General features: G+C 43.5%; 1 long non-coding RNA gene across 1 annotated transcript; it reads right to left on the reverse strand.

The window, feature by feature from the left end:
• Positions 1–494: 494 nt before the first annotated feature.
• LOC137855508 (uncharacterized) lies at positions 495–9,166 on the reverse strand. The gene is made up of 2 exons (XR_011095774.1): positions 8,784–9,166; positions 495–4,710 (listed from the first exon to the last, which is right to left on the reverse strand). It is a non-coding gene; the product is annotated as an uncharacterized lncRNA (long non-coding RNA).
• Between the last annotated feature and the right edge of the window lie 7,560 nt (positions 9,167–16,726).

Here is a 16,726-nt window from a genome sequence, read left to right on the forward strand (position 1 = left end):
CACCACCAAGAAATGGAGCTTGCTTGATTTTTTAAAGCACATTTAAATAGTATCAAACACAAGCAAACATAAACCATAAGGAGTGAACAGAAGTTTGTCTTTTCAGAAGTATGGAAATTAATCAGGAGGAGGAAAATTGAAGTTGTGACCAATCCACAGTCCCTGGGGATGCTTTTTATTCTCATGTGTGTGTATCAGATGCCCTGATTCTCCTTTCATTGACACAGTTGTGAATTGGAAGCAAGTTTTGGGGGAGTTCGCCTGTTACAGCCTCAAGAGACCCGAACAGATTGCACCGACGGATTACAGAACAGATCCTTTTGCATGAACACTTGTAGAAATTGTCTGAGTGTACTTAGTTATGAAGAAATTATCAGAAATATAGACTAGGTGCTATGCAACTAGATCCTGTGAAGCATGGAGCACCTGCCTATCCTGGTGCATCTCTCCAAGGGCCACCCAGTGAGTTCCCCATAGCAAGCAAGACTCAGCACAGCAAACATCTGCCAGGAGACAGTGAGCATTCAGCAAAAAACAGCAAAGCGAAAAATGCACAAGGGAAATTTAACTTTTGCTGAGGATTTATCAGATTCACAGACAAAGGGCTTGGAAGCAAGGGAGTATGGAGACTGTGAGATCCTGTCTGAACACGGCGGTCCCGTCTTCGTTTATATCTACAGAGTGTTTGGCTTTTCTCCATATTGATTTTGGGCCCAGCCCTCTGAAGGCAGTGCTCTGCTCTTTAAATCATTGCGGTGACGAGTAGGAGCAGATTAAAGGCGTCAGGATTTGGCCCTTTGTAGATTAATAAAGGCGTGCTGAATGGGAATTTTGTCTTTGTGATTTTCTTGGAAGTGGACGAATAAAGTGCTTTGATCTAGAAGGCAAGTGTGAAAGGTCACTGGCTAAGCATGTGTGCTGAAGTGCCCTGAGCCATCCAAACGATCAGCATAAATTAGAATCTGACTGCCCAGCTTTATTCATCTTTATTGATGTCTATATAGCTGCAACGGCAGGCTACAGCAATCCCAGCCAGTGTAGAGAACCAACTGGGGCATGAAAAATCCATAAAATGTTTAGTATTTCCTCATAGAAGTAAATATGGTAGTATGTGTTAGTGATGCACAAGCCTCATAATTTTAATGCTTGCGTTTTGTTTGGACCTGGATCTAAACCTTTGGAAGCTTATCTAAAGTTTCCAAAACTACTTGTGCTTGCAAAATTGCAGCCAAGTTTTGAGAGTTTATCATGAGATTTTTCCATTGTTTCTAGCCCTGGCTGAACCAGTAGTAATCACTGCCATTAATGCCTAACTGCAGACCTATCAATATAACATGAGCACATTCTCCCAAATAAACCAATACATTAATTGCAGCCCTGGGGGAGGAAAAAAAAAAAAAAAAGCTACACAAAATTGCACAACACTGTTGTGGGGGAAAGGCTTATGATGTCCAAAATTTCTGCTTCAAGGTTACTTTTGGAAGAAGGAAGAGGCAGGTTGCTGTATAAAGCATTCTTCTCAGTCCTGCAGTATAAAACCTTCCATCACATCTATGTCCACATCTGCCTTCCTCTCTACCAGACTACCCAGATTTCTTCTTGGTTTAATTCCCAGAAATATGAACCTTTGGGTTTGGAGGTCCTCAGCATGTTACTTAAGCTGGCAAGCAGCCTTACAGAATGGAGCTTTCCTTTTCCAGAAATATTGCATCAGTGATAAAAGGGAACCTTTCATTTCTGACTAACTGGTTTTCTTTCTGAAATGAGCAGTAGGCAATATTCAAGGCTCAGCGATTTTCAGAATAATGCAAGTTTTTGAAAGCAAAATGTACAGCAGACATCATCAAAACTGCATCTCTCTGCTAAGGAGGTTCCCATAGTCAAGGCCCGACAATACAAAAACCGTGTCCCAAATGGCAGTCCCTAAGCCAAAACTCTTAAGGTTAAAACCACCATTTGGATCATTTAGCCTGACCTCCTAAGAAACAAGTCTTAACAAGCAATTCCTGCCTTAAGCTCTAATGTTTGGCATATATCCTCTGGAAAAAGCTACAGTGCTGAGTTAGAGATCCCAAATGATGGGAGAATCCAACGTTTGTGTTGGCATTTTCTTCTAATGGCTAATAATTGTCATTGCTCAACACAAAAATGTTCTTTTTCTGGTTATACCATCAGGGAGCAAATATTGTCACCATTGTATAGAGCTAGACACCAGAATACAGTTAACTCATACTTGCCAGTTATTCAACCGTACTGATTTTAATTTTCCCACTAGAGAAATATTTCCTAAATGAACACTGAAATAGCATAGTTACTATAGATGCTGAATAGAATCTGAACTAAGCATCCAAATGGATTTTTGTTTTTAAAATTAGAGAAAAAAAGTTTATATTTACAACACATGCCTTTTGTTTCCCTTTAAACTGGAAACACAGTATATAATTTGCAGTAACCACAGTGCCTCTATTTTTTCCGACCACAAATTAACCATAATTCAGTGCAGTGAAATGCAGTAAGACCGATGGAATGCTTCTGCCTAAGGGATGACTTACCCCTAACAAAAATTATGCTTTGCTTCCTATTTGTTGTGTTCAATAATATTGCCTCTCTAAATACTTTTGGTTCAGTACTGACACCAAATGAAGAGGAAAGCCTCCAGAATGTACAGACGTGCAGGATTATGTTTCGTTTGTCTTTGTTCGTTGTCTTAATTCAAACCAGTCACCCAACCGCTGACTTATGACTCTAGGAGGCATATTGTGGGCTTTTTAAAATGTGTTTCACAAAACCACCCAAACTCAAAGGGTAACATTCTGTCCTCAGCTACACCCCTGCAAGAGCTGCAAAGTTTATACATTTGCACATATACACCAGAGATTATTTTAAGAAACCCTATAGATTGCTTTTTTAGTTTGTTATGTTTGATTTACAAGTGATTTACTCCAGACATGCATGACCAGTTTCTGCAAGGGGCCAATAAACAAAATACAGGTACTTTGTACATCTAACGGTAGATGAGCGTGTTCTGTTGGTGATGAGTAGAGATCTATTGCCTGAGGATTCGTTTTCTCATCCACTTGTTTCAACAGACAAAAATGTCTTGTTAAACCTAGAGAAGGGGAATAAAATTCAGCTTTTTCTGCTACACTCTCTGCTCTAGGTTGCATATCTGTCATGAAAAATAGTTTAAAATACTTTCCAGATGTTAATTAAAAATCTCACTATCCATTAGAATTATCCCTTGGTTTGTTTTTATATCCAGTCTCATAGCTGATGAATGTGTGAGAACATGCATTTCTGGAAAAAATAAATAAATAAAAAGAAACATAGTAAACATAGTGAAATCCAGTACTGAAAAAAAAAAAAGAAAAAAAAAAGAAAAAAAACATTCCCCATCAGTAAATGAGTCCTGATTCCCCTCTGCAGAACTGGCAGCTGAATGCATCGAATGCATACCATGGTTCTGAAGGCTGATGTGAACTTGCAATGCTTCTGCATGTAAGCAGCTCTACTGAGATTAATGGGCTCATTCAAGCAAGAAAATATCATGCACACTGGGTGGCAGGATCAGGCCAGCAGTTTGCAAGTCCCTCAGAGTTACAGTGACTTCTTTTTCCAATTTAGCTACTGCGAATGCTATGGAATTTCCATTAAATGTTATCCCTCATATCCCATAAGAACAGAGACTTAATAATACAATAACAAAAAATAAGAACTTGCGAAAAATAAGTTCTATAATGTGCAATACCCCATCACTGGTGAAAAAGTGTCTGTCATCATTTTATTACTGCCTGGTTTTAGCTACTTTACTTGAAATTTAATTGAAATTCAAATAAGGATTTACTGTACAAATCCTCACCTGCTCAAGTCTCCACTAAGTTAGAAGAGTGAACTTTTTCCCTTAAACTGTAGAGAAAGGAAAGCTTGCAGGGAAATATTTGAGCTGTCAGCAATAGATTTGAAGAAAGAATTAAAATTCAAGAACCCTCATAAGGAATTTATCTCATCTAATGTTAGGCATCTGAAAGCGGGATTCGAGTCTAAACTTGTTGTCTCAGATGCCTCTGCATCCAGATTAGCATTTCCATCTTAAAGCAACTGTCAAAGATAGGTGAAATCAGTCATTCCCTGGAAATGCCTTCCCCCCTGTGAAGGTAGAAAGCTCCTAGGGAAGCAGCTAGGACCAGGCATCAGTTTTAGAAGGCTAACATGCAGCAAGAGTAAACTTCTGCTTGGTGTCTATTTGGCCTCTTGAGCCTTTCCTGGATTTTCAATCACAGAAAGTGATTTCAATCAGCAAGTAGTGCAATTCCCATCAATAACTTGGCTTGGCACACTGGGATGAGCTGTGCTGATACATATCTCACTGCATGTCTATTGTACATCCATCCTGTGGTAGCTACCCACACAGTGCAGATCCCAGGCGCTGAGGTCTCAGCCCGTCATTTTGATTAGCCCCAATGAAATGTATGTTTTTGTGATCAGATTCAAGATTCATCTTTCTTTATAACTTTGTAGATTCAGGCTGATACTTGCTCACAGGCAGCGCATTTTGATAATGTCTCAGCTGCAGACCTGGCCGATTTCCAAGTAACAACACAGTGGTCCCAGTTGCGCTGTGCCTGGAGTGTTGGCTTCACTCTGATGATAAGCCAGAGGAGGCTCTGGCTCATAATGCTCCATTCTGCCTGAATAGCTGGACTCAAATCCCTGAAAAAATGGTTACATAATCTCAAGAACAAACCTCAGAAGAATTTCAGTTTAGAGCTAAACAAAAATTTGCACCCTTCTCAGTCTCCTTGCCAGTCTCCTGCTCCTAGACAACACGTTCATATGCGGTCAGAGCATCACAAGCTCCTCTGAAGAATTCACTGAATTACTACTACAGCATTTTCTTTAGACACCAGGATGCTGCCCTGCAAACACCTGGAGACACCGTCTTCAGCAGACAATACTTGCGGTATACCTTTAGGTATATATCCATGTGGAATGGTTTTTCCCACCAGCCTGACTTCATTCCCCAGACACGTTTTTCTGAAACACGGGACATTCCTTCCATTTTCTCATTCCTTTCTATTTTCTTATTTCTAGTTTTTTTTACCTACACCTAACAAGACTAGACCCTTCTTTCTTTCTTTTTCTTTCTTTCTCATTGTGAATCCAGTGTTTATCTTCTGGCATTTAACAGCCCTCATGAATTCCTCTTTTATAAGAAAATACTGGCCAATGGACTTAAAACCCACATAACCCCTCAGCACCCAGTGTCTCCTGACAAGGAACTCCAGAGCTCAGGTACTCACTGAGCACAGGACCACCACCTCAGTCTGCTTTCAACATGCCCCAGCCAGTTTCATGTGGTCCCCTCATGGTGGGTGGATGATGAACAATTGTTCAGCTCTCATCATCTCCAGCACACTTTCAACTCCATAAACTATCTCCATTTTTGCATTTTCTGATTAGAGTCCTGCTGAAATTGTTCTGTATACAGAGTAGCCCAGACCTTTGACAATGCCTATCACCCTCTCTGTATCTTCTCTCCTATTTTTTTCCTGAGACAGGGAGATCAAGACTGTGCAAAAAGGCTTGCACACTATGGATTTATCATGGGAAAAAAATATATTGTTCTTCCCTCTATTCCTTCTATGATAATTTGTAACATTAGATCTTTCCATTTTTGATCTATATCAAGCATAGAACTGATGTTTCTCATTGAGCTACCTGTGTGGTAAGTCAGCTTTGACATCACTGAACGTGACAGCCCAGACTACCCAGGATTATTTAAGAATGGGAAATGGGGAGAAGACCTTATCTTGCCTTTAAGTGCTCTCCTTGAGTACTAAGGACAGCTGCAGACTTTGTGCTCTGAAGTGCAATCAAAAGAAACCTCTTTTGGAACAAATATTCCCCTGACCAGACATGGAGGAGTGAACGAGAAGCTATTTGGAGCCTCCATGACTTTTGTGGTGTCATCATCTGCTGTGTCACCAGCCCCCATGGCTGGACTTGGGCTTGTGTTGCAATGGATCCAGGAGCTGCTCAGCCCTGGGAGGCAGCCTCATTCCTGGCGTCATCCCCACACAACTCTGGTCCCTACAGGCCAGGAACAAGTGGGCGCAGGTCAGGACAACCAGCTGTCTGCGGTACAAGCACTTTATTCTCCTCTGCTTGCTGTAGTTTGATTCCTTTTAAGTGCTGCTGCGAGCTCCTGCACCGCGCTACCAGCAGCCGCTGCAGCAACACCCTTCTGCTCAAGCTAAGGGAGGTGAAAGGAGAACAGAATATCCTTGCTCTCCTGTTTTTCCTGGATGTCTTTCCGTCCACCCTCGGCTGTGTTTTCTCCCCGCTCGGGATGACTAGCATTCTTTGGGGCACATCTCTCCTCACAAATCTCGAGGAGGCGGAAGCGCTGCAGAGCTCGCTGCCTCACCGAAAAGCGCCGTATTCCAAGGCTAAGATCTTATTACAGTCCCCTTACTACAGCAACACATTTTTTCCGCTCCTTTCCTAAACCTCAAAACGCTGTTATGGCGTCAATGGTAAAGAAGTTTAGGCTTGCTTGGATTTCAGTCTGCTGGCCTCAGATGGAGGGGAAACGTTCTTTCTCCAAATGCATGAACCCTTATGCGCACACACGCGTGCATGTCCCAGGACTCCAGTCTTGCAACAGGATCTGCTCGTGCGCAGCCTCGTGCCCGTCTGGCGCTGCACTGAAAAGCAAATCAGGCACATCTGACAGCTCGTGCTGCTGTAACACCACGCTTTGGTGACGCTGCTGCTAATGCAAGCCAGGAAAACAGCAGAGTGCTTCAAAGCAAGCCAGGAAATGGTCACAGACAAGGTAAAGTTAATATAGAGCTGGTAACATTAATAAATGATGCTGCAGGGGCTCTATGCACCTCTACCTTCAGACCAATGGGGGAAAATGCAGCCTGTGCTCCCCGCCACAAGGCAGAAGTGGGAGAAGGGAGCCTGGAGCTCGTCCTGGTGCTTATCCAGGCAAGGAGGCAGCTCCTCCACCACGGCACAATGGTGTTGAAAAGCACTTGTTGCCATGCTTCCCCAGCCTTGTGGGTTTCCCCCACTGTATGCGTGAGGTCCTGGTGCTGCTGTGGGTTCCTTGGGCTCGCTGTTTGGGACCCCACATGCAGCTCCTTGCCACTGGGCACAGATCAAGGCAAGTGAATGAGTCTGCCCCATCTCCTAAAAAGATCGACAAAGAAATCCAGCCCTCCTTGCTGATTTTCTCAGCACCCCAGGCACCTGAGCGCCTTTTGGCCTTCAGCACATTTCTTCCTTCAGCAGCCCTGAGGTAGGACACTATTTATCACATACAAAAATGAGGTATGGAGGGAGGCATAGGCAGGCTGCTAAAGATATTTACATGCCTGAAGATGCATCTGGTGGAGTTTGGAAACACATGGAGGCACTTCTCTCCTGCTGAGCTATAGCCAGGTCCTGCCATGGGTCTGGACTGTGTGAGGTGGGAATCAGGCAGCATTTATAACAGGCTCTTTTTGTTGATGAGGCTGTCAAAACTCCCTCTACACTCCAAGAACAGCTTGTTCCTTACCAGTGAAAACTGTTATTCTCGCACTGTTGTTTCACAAGTTCTGTTTCCAGCAATGTCTGATCACAGATAAGACAAATGTAATCTCAATATGTACATCTTGGGCTTTGTTTATCCAGGGCTAGCTAGGCATCACGGTGGGAAGAATGACATTTCATTTCTTCCTCCAGCAGCACCTCCCCTTCTCTGCGTCTTAATTTTCTTCCACTCCAACCTGAGATCAAAACAACACTGAAAACCACTGGAGCGAGGTTAGGATAATCCCCCAGGCTGGAATCAGTTTCAGTCTTGCCAGATGGACAGGTACAGATCTGATCCAAAAACAAATCTGAGTTTCCTGAAGACTGCACTTTACCAGTGGCTTCCTGCAGACTCTTTGTACTGTTTCACACCTCTCACAGATGCAGTGACTGAGCCTTACACCCCAGCTCCAAAACGTCTTAAACACCTAGCTCAAGAGCTGATCTTGCCAGGGTAGTGGGGAACAGTAATATATTTGGGGCTTGTTTTTTCCATAACTGCTACAGGCCTGATCATCCCAGTGGGTGATTCACCTGTGGCTGGACGAGAATCCTCTGCTAATAACTATTTTGGGCTCCTGAACTGATGAAGGCTTGCTGAAGAAGCACTTGCATTTCTGAATCTAATTTCCAGACAACTTTAGCTTTTTACAAATGAGAGAGAGAATAACTTGACTCAGTTTCCCCTCACCCCAAACATCAAATGTTCAGGAGATGGGCTCAAGCCTGCTGAGAGGAGGCTGACTGTCTTTCCTTTCCTGCTATTGCTGCAGAAGCCAAAAGAGTTGGTTCAGATCTGGATCTCATTTCATCCTGGCTAACAGGACTCTGAGTGAATACTGAAGTGCAATGGAAATCTGTGAGCCAATCTTTACTTGCCCTTGTTCTTCCAAGCCTCACAGTTGCATAGAGCACTCCACAGTAATAACTGACAACTGGTCTTCATAAGGATGGCAACCCTCCCACAAATTAAAAAACCTCCCACAAATTGTCAAAACCTGGATGTTGTTTTCTACCAGCATTAACCTGAGACATTAAAAATCAGACAGGGTACTAATTTGGACTAAAAATAATAGTGTGAGGCATGCAGTGTCCGCCAGTATGGCTAAGAAGCTTCTGTGTCCTCCTCCCCATCATAAAAAGTAACCTGAGAAAAGGCAGTGCAGTGCAAAGCAAGAGAATTAAGTTGCACTTACCTTAAAGGAAAGGCCAGGCAGCAATTGTTTAACCCAGCCCCTTGACCTGATTTCTGACAATTGGAGAAAAGCCTGGTGAAAGCTGATATCCCTTTTATCTTAAGAGACAGAGGCTTGTTATTGCTCCTCTGATTTAAGTGTTGCAAGCAGTAGGATCAGGGAAGAGAGTGACCTTTACTCAGTCACACATGTCAGCCACAGCTGAGCATCTCCCTGGGATTGAAGCATGGTGGTAACACCAGGATAGAGAGACTGATCCCCCTTGGGCAGCAGGCATGGTCCCTGCCACACAGCACTGCTCCAGAAAGGCAGAGTTCCTCCAGCCCCTCTTTTCAGCCCAGCACCCTCCCTCCCACAGCTGCTTCTAGGTTGCAAATTTCTCATATCTTCACGGTGGAGAAGCCTTGTCCTGAATGATAGGACCTCCTGAAAGTCTTATTTCCTGTCATCAGCACGGGCACCTGTGGTAGCTCAGCTGAGAGAGATCTGACACTCACATTGGAAATAAGAAGATCACAGAATCATAGCATGGTTGGGGTTGAAAGGGATCTCTGGAACTCATCTTGTTCAAACCCCATGCTCAAGCAAGCATACCTAGAAAGGGTTGCCAGAAATATATTTGAATGGTCTATGGTATAGAGTCAGAAGAGAATTTTGGTCCTTTACTGTAACATCTCCCTATCTCCTCTCCCTAAAAAATAGGTCCCTTTGGGTGCCTGGCTTTGTTGGCCAAAGGCCAAGGTCCCAGTTCATATGTCCTGTGAGTGCTTCAGGGACTTTCTAACGTGGTGATGACCCTGGGAGAGCCCAAGGCCTCCAAAACATCCCCCAGATGTCTGCCTATATGCCAGAGTCTGCGTTTAGCCCTGGGCTCTGGACTAAATCTTACATCCCTGTAATTTGGAGAGAAGTAATGGTTCTCAGAGGGCAGGATGCCCATTCTCAAAAAACAAACTGCTGCCTGTGCAGAGTAGACCCTGAGAAAACCAGAGTGAGGCAAGAAATGGAGACCTCAGGAAAAAAAAATAAATTAATTAAAAAAAAAAAATATATATATATATACACACTTAAGGGTCCCAAAGTGGTAGTCTTCCTTGTCTAATTTTAATTGACTTCAATGTCCTTTTAGCAACCAGATTTATTTTTCCAGTCTCATGCTTCTATGCTGGTGTGCAATATCTGGCCGCTCACTTTGGCTGAGCTCCTGCCATGAAGAGCATCCTTCTCCAAGCAAAGAAACCAAGCTCTGCTCTCCCATCAGACACATAACAAAAAATAATAAATATCCAGCATACTGGAGGAGAATTCCTCCTTACACCATGCAAAATACTCAAGAGGTCTCTGGGTCTGAAGGGACATCACACAGGGGGAGGGGAGGGAGATCAATTTTCCCAGCTGAATCTCCAAACTTATCCCCAGAGCAAAGAAATGCTCTGGAGTCCTCACAAGGACTGCTGTTGGCAAACTTTACACAAACGGGGCACAGGCAGATGCCGCCACAAGGGTCTTCAGTGTTTCCCTCAGCTCCCGTCCCTTGTCTGCAGAGGAGTGATGAAATATTTGGATGTGAATGGCGCACGCTTCGTAGCTGAGAAGCTGGCATCAATCAGCAGCCTCCAAGCTGGAGTTCCTGCAGCTTCCAGGCTTCCCATGGGAGCTGCCTGGGAGCAGGGAGGGGAAGGTGTACTCGGAGGCCAAGCCCTGGCACAGCAGGAGTAATCGAGGCACGGGGAAATGGCTGCAAGCATTGGCAGAGGGGAATTATGTTTGCAGGAGCTCCAAGACCTTTAGGAATCTTCTCCTGCCTGTTATTGCCCGCAAACAGGTTTGATAAAGCACCCCAGGCAAACCGCCGAGCAGCCATTAGCAGATGTCAATCTTTCTAATCTCGTCTTTGGCCTTGAATGATTGAGGCCAGTTTGGTCATGAAGCGTAAACCAAGAACACATGAGTTCTGCGAGGAACTAAAAGCAGGCAGCAGGCTGTGTCAGAGGAATAATAACTCTCACAAAACTGACGTGTATCAGACCTGGCTTCCACTGGATAGCCTCAGATTGGATTTCCAGTAAATATAAATCAGCGCAGTCCTGCTTAAATGAATGGTTTTCCACACCAGCTGGAAAGCCTGCCAAGATACCAGAGATGGCTTCATCCACCATCGCACAGTGGTTCTGCCTCTGGCTACCTCCCATGGGCTTCAAACGCTGCTGGGGAAGGCAGGAACCTGCCTGACAGCCAGATACCCAAAGCACCAAATTAACAGAGCCCTCTGGGTCTTGGGTAAGAGTTAACTTCCAGGTTTCTTTCCCTTCAGAGAAGCTGTCATCATCTGGCCCACTTCAGAGGGGACCGCCGGTCTCCTGTCTCTGTGTCTTCACCGCGGTCACGCTGGTGACTTGCACTGGGTCTTTCTGACACAGACCACAGCTGCTTGCTTTTTAAAAAACTCAGCTGAACTCAAACTCCTCTGTGTCGCTGAAAAATAAGCAGGTGGGCTAAGAGCTTGAAGTGATTTAGCAGTTCAGTAGCAAGCGCTACTAGCCCTCCATTAAAAATAGGTGACTCGTGTACGGTAAGGAAGACCAACTCCTACCGAAGCAGGTTTTTATTAGAGGCAGACTTAAAGCATAAGTCTTTAATAAGGTTGGATACATAGCTAGGACTAATACAGTTCTGTCTCAGTGGAGCTGCTTCCCAGATGCTGACAAATCAGACAACTTCTTCTTTGGCTCGGAGATCCTATCAAGTAGTAAAACTGCTTCCACATGTTCATTATGCAGTGCACTATTGCTTTTGTGGTTATTAATGCACATACTGTGCAGAGCGGAGACCCTGGCCTGCTTAAAAAGCGGGTCTCCTCTCACTGCTAAGTGTCTGTCTCCAGCAGCATGTCCTCTGATGTGGAGAGAGAGAAAAGGCCCAATTTTCTACCCCATGAAATGAGTAATAACTCAGATTCTTAAATCACTTCCAAACATTTTGTAATCCTTAGATTTAAGGCATACAATATTCCAAGTTAGCCAGAAAGGGTCTGCGAAGGTTAAAGACAATAAATCAGAAGACAGGAAGAAGGATAAAAAATGAATAAGAAATGTAATATAGGGCTTGAAGTAATCAATTGACAGTGCTGAGCAGAGAGGATTTGGTGACAGTTTGATGGAGAGAAGCTTTAAGTAAAAATGTTCATCTAAACCCACTTTTTTCCCCCCATCAGGTGTTGAATTTTGCCTTAGAAAATTCATTGTAACTCACAAGCAAATGCACCTCCAACAGTGGCAATAACTCAGTCCCAGTTTATGGCTGGGGAACCATGTTCAGGGGTTGTGATAAAAAGATGTATACGTGGCTGCTGAAATGAAAGCCAACCTCAGTTATTTCTACGTCTGACTGCAACTTCCAACATCAGCCTTGGTAAGTCTTGTAACCTCTGTTCCTCAGTTTCCTCTTATGCTACACACCTGTGGCAATAATTGTGTTTTAATTCAGACCAAAGTGAAATATGAGCATGAGAGGTGGCAAAAGCATGGTCTGAGCCCAGGAAGACTTCAACAGTGCATTAAAGGTGATTTTTTGGAGCCGCAGAGAAACATCTCGTTACCATCATGCAAAGCAAAGGTTCAGCTTCCAGAATAATAACCTTGATGCAGACTGCAACAAAATCGATGGAAAATCAATTCTCCCACTATATTCAGCAGCATTTGCCCTGGATGGTAAAAACGTCATGTTTACAGTGCCTTTTTACTTCTCCATTCACAGCAATGCCCTGGCCAGGAGTAGAGTTCATCCTTCATGCACCACAGGATGAGAGAGGGAAGGTCATACATGGCTAACCACGGGAATTGTTTAGGAGGCCAGGAAAATGCTGCTGGTTGCCTTAGGTGACCATATTTGCAACTTCAGGTAAACACAGCCAATGAAAAGCTTTGGCTGCGGAAAATAAATTTGAAAAATGGTTGTTCAGATATTTTTTAAAACAAAACAGCTAATTTGAAAAATATAATTTAGATGACTACCTGTATTTTTTATTATTATTTTATTTTAAAAGTTAAATATAGTGTCAGGAAATTAATGTTTAGTTTGGGGTTGGATTTTGAATCGTTTGTCTTTGCTCTGAGTGAATTTCAACCCAATTTATTTTTTTTTCCATTTAATTTCAATCTGAAAACAACAAAGCCAGTTCTGTTTCAGGACAATTGTAACTTACATTTTATATTTTGAGATTTTAGTTCTGTGACCACACTAGAAAAGCAATTATTCATACGATCTTAATTATAGCTGTAACCGGAGTCATTTCAGCATCAATAATAAGCAAATAATGTCTTGGGCTGTCTTGACTGTCAGTGCAGTATGAAAATTATTCTGTGTATTTCATATTTAGTTCATATTTCCTTTGTAAATTAATTTCTCTCACTTCTCTGCTGTTTTTCCAAGCATGATTATCGTGCACTATAAGAGCAGAACAATGGTGCAAGGCAGGACAGTGGGAGTTTTGGAGACACAGCACACATGGCCCACTCCAGGCAAAAAGCAGAACCCAAAGAAACACTGACTGAGCAGATTTATACACACATCCTTATTTAAAGCCTCTTAATATCTAACTAAAGCTTCTAATTTCCCAGGCATCAGCTGCTTCCTTCAGGGTTTATATTAACATATTAATGCACACACAAATCCTAGCAGGAAAAAAAAAGATGCCGTTGACTTCCAGACCTTATATCTGTAGTCATTGTCAGTCTCCTAGACTGTGTTTAAAGGTGTTCTGGGCACAGTAGTCAGCAGTGTTGGTACATGCATTGGGCACCTCATTTCAGAGCTGTTTCATGTGCCCATGAGGCTCCAGGTGAAAGCAGAACCCCAGCAAATCCTCTAGGAATCCTGTCAGACAAAGGTGGAAGGGGTTTTCAGCTCTATTTTTTTCCAAAATAGTCATGTTTTTAAAAAAATGAAAGATAAGCTGGCTGACACAGAGAATGTAAGAGGTGGAGGTGGGACAGGATGCTAACATAAGTCTGTGATGTCCTGTGGGTCCCACCTCATCTGAAATGTGTTTACACCCAATCTAAGCTAGTCCTTGGGGCTCCTTCTGTTGGCAAGTGGTGAAAGAGAAAGCTTCCAGAGGTGGCTCAGCCTCACCTGAGGTGGATCCTAAAATAGGTAGCAAGTTACTCCAAGCTGCTTGGCCCACAGGACAAAAGCAAAAACACTGCCTATTTTGGTGCTGCATCCCAAAACCCAAGCCATTTTTTTCCTTTTTTTTTTTTTTTTTTTTTTTTTTAAATTAAAATAGATGTGGCAGAATAAAATCTTTTACCTTTCAGGTATATTTAAGCTTTTTAGTACTGTGATTGCTAGACAGTTAAGGTATTATAAAATGAGATATTTATTTGACTGTGAAACTATTGCCATGTGAAATCACTGACAGCAAGATCTATGCGGTGTTAAGTTTAAGGGTATTTATGTATGTCTATGTATATATTGGACATGACTGTTCTCATCCATAACTGCTGGAGAATAAAGCCTGGATGCACAATGATTTTTGGAAGAGACACAAACCTTCATGATTCAAGGCTGTCTCCAGTTACTGAGTTGAGAATGATTTATTTTTTTTTTTTTTTCAAAGGCAGGTCAGTCCACAGTTGCTTTCTTCAGGAGCAGTCAGTGCTGGCTGTTGTTGGACCTAACGGCCAGACAACCTGGTTTAGCAGAATCAGGTCTGATTCAGCCTGGCAATGCTTCCATTGCATACAGTCATGTCTTTTGGAGCAAAGTAACCCTTTCAATAAACATTTTTTTTCTAAACATGTTATTGTAGCAATTTCTTGTAGGCAGCAAAAACACAAAGCCTGCCTTTCAATTGATTTTTCATACTTCATTAAGAACATAATTGGAATCTTCCTATACTGAAAAACATTTTGTGAGAGATTACTAACGTTGTGCAGACCAAGGATAAAGGTAAATTTAATCACTGTTTTTTGTTATTTTATTTTCCCGAGCAGGGTTATTTTCCATCATCCTAAGTGGCTTGAACAGCCACAGGCTTGAAATAGTGATGATGGAATTTCCTGGGAACAAGTTAATGTGGAAGCACTGGGATATTACAGTAATAGTGTACTGAAGGAATGTGCCTTTTGCTATATCCCTCATCATATTGATGTATATTTTGGCTAATGCCAAATGTCACTTGCAAAATGTGTATACTGTGCTGTGGCCCATGTTTTCCTGGCCGTTCTCAAGCTGAAGTGGGGAGCACTGCCCTGTGTTAGCCACTTCTGATCTCGGTCCTGCAGCGCTTTCCCATGCAGGCAGGACTCCCACTGATTTCCAGGCGGGCATGTACAAGCGAGGGCTGCTGGATCTGTCCCTACCGTGGTAAAAATAGACAGTTACTTGCTTGTTTTCATTAAAAGGAGGAGAGGGAGAGCATTATATAACAGGAGGGCTTTTTGGGGAGCACTGGTTTATTTAAAACCTCCAGTGATAGCTGCTTTGCCTGACAGGAATTGGCTCCACAGCAGGGTACGAAAGCTGGGCTCCTGCCATTGCTGGAGAGCTGTGCTCTTTTCTTTATTAGCAGACAATAAGCCACATTCAAGACATGCTAAAGAGCTGGGAGACAAGCAGCCAAAGCAGAGAAATTCAAAGTGAGGGCTGGTGCTTGGGAGCCTGGTGTTTGCATATGCCTGCAAGGGAGAGGCAGACACAACTGGAGATGCGGCAGCTCTTTGCCAGTGCTCTTGCTCTCCGGGCTGGTGGGAATCAGGAGGCAGAGACGATTTAATTGCTACCTGTGATAATTGCTAGCTTTTATTAGCAAAAGGCTGCAGCAACTGTCCCCTCCTGACCCACATCCAGGCCTTACCTACTGAGAGGGTACATCCACAGCTCATGGCAAGTCCAGAGGCTTGTTTTAGGTTTGTGGCAGTGGCCAGGAGATGTCTGCAGAGAATGAGAGCAGGGCTTCTCTAGTTTTTTCCCATTCCTAGATGTTCTCCTGGCTGCTGTGGGGTCTCCTGGTCTGTGTCTCTTCAGGAGAGGCCCAGCTCACCAGTGGCCTGGGGAGCACTCCTCACCTGCGGCTTTGTACCAGAGCCCCCGTGCTGCAGAAAGAAGCAGGTCTGCAGGGCAGGGTAGGATGCCAGGGCTCTGATGGCAGCACACTGGGTGTCCTCAGAAGCCCTCGGACCAAAGCATTTCACATTGTGCGTGCGTTGATCCAAAGCCCAGTTTTCCTATTGTTTTCAGTGGCATTTGGTTTGGGCCACAAGGCCCTGAATCAACACAGTGCTGAGCCTGGTAAGTCAGAGACTAAAGCACCTGATTAGCACAAGACATTTACTTAAATTACTCCATGTAAGACCCCTGGTGTCTCACATGAAGTTTAGGGTCAGGGTTAGGACAAAACAATGACACTTCCACAGGCCTGCAGCAAATCTTGGAGTGCTTCACTGAGTACCTGGTTGTGGGCTCTAAATGTAGCCCCTCTTCCAAATTATTTGCAAAATATTCTCACTGGGAATATTTTCACTGGTCTGTGTTCATTCCTTGAAACATTTTTTGTTGGAATATTGGGGTTCACAACACGCAAAGGCACGGGAGGTGGCGGGGTGCTGGTTGAAGGCCATTTGAAAAACCTTATTTCATAACAGCCAGCGGAAAAAAAAAATATATTATACAGAGACCTTACAAAAATGTATTTCAGCACTGAGATGCTAGTTGTCAACATTGAGCCAAGGGGCATTTCTCACATGTAGTTTAAAAAAAAAAAAAACACTGGCACAGCCTTTGCTGCAGTGGTTCCAGAGGAGTGATTAAACAGGAGCCACTCGGAGCCAGCTCTGGGGAAAGCACACGCCTGCGATCTCGGAGGGGGAAGGACTGAGTGCTGGTACGTGTGCATGTGTGCAGACATTGTTTTCTGATTTTCTTAGTAATATTTGTGCATT

Source organism: Anas acuta, chromosome 4 (assembly GCF_963932015.1).
Source record: "Anas acuta chromosome 4, bAnaAcu1.1, whole genome shotgun sequence".
In the NCBI taxonomy this organism is placed as follows: Eukaryota; Metazoa; Chordata; class Aves; order Anseriformes; family Anatidae; genus Anas; species Anas acuta.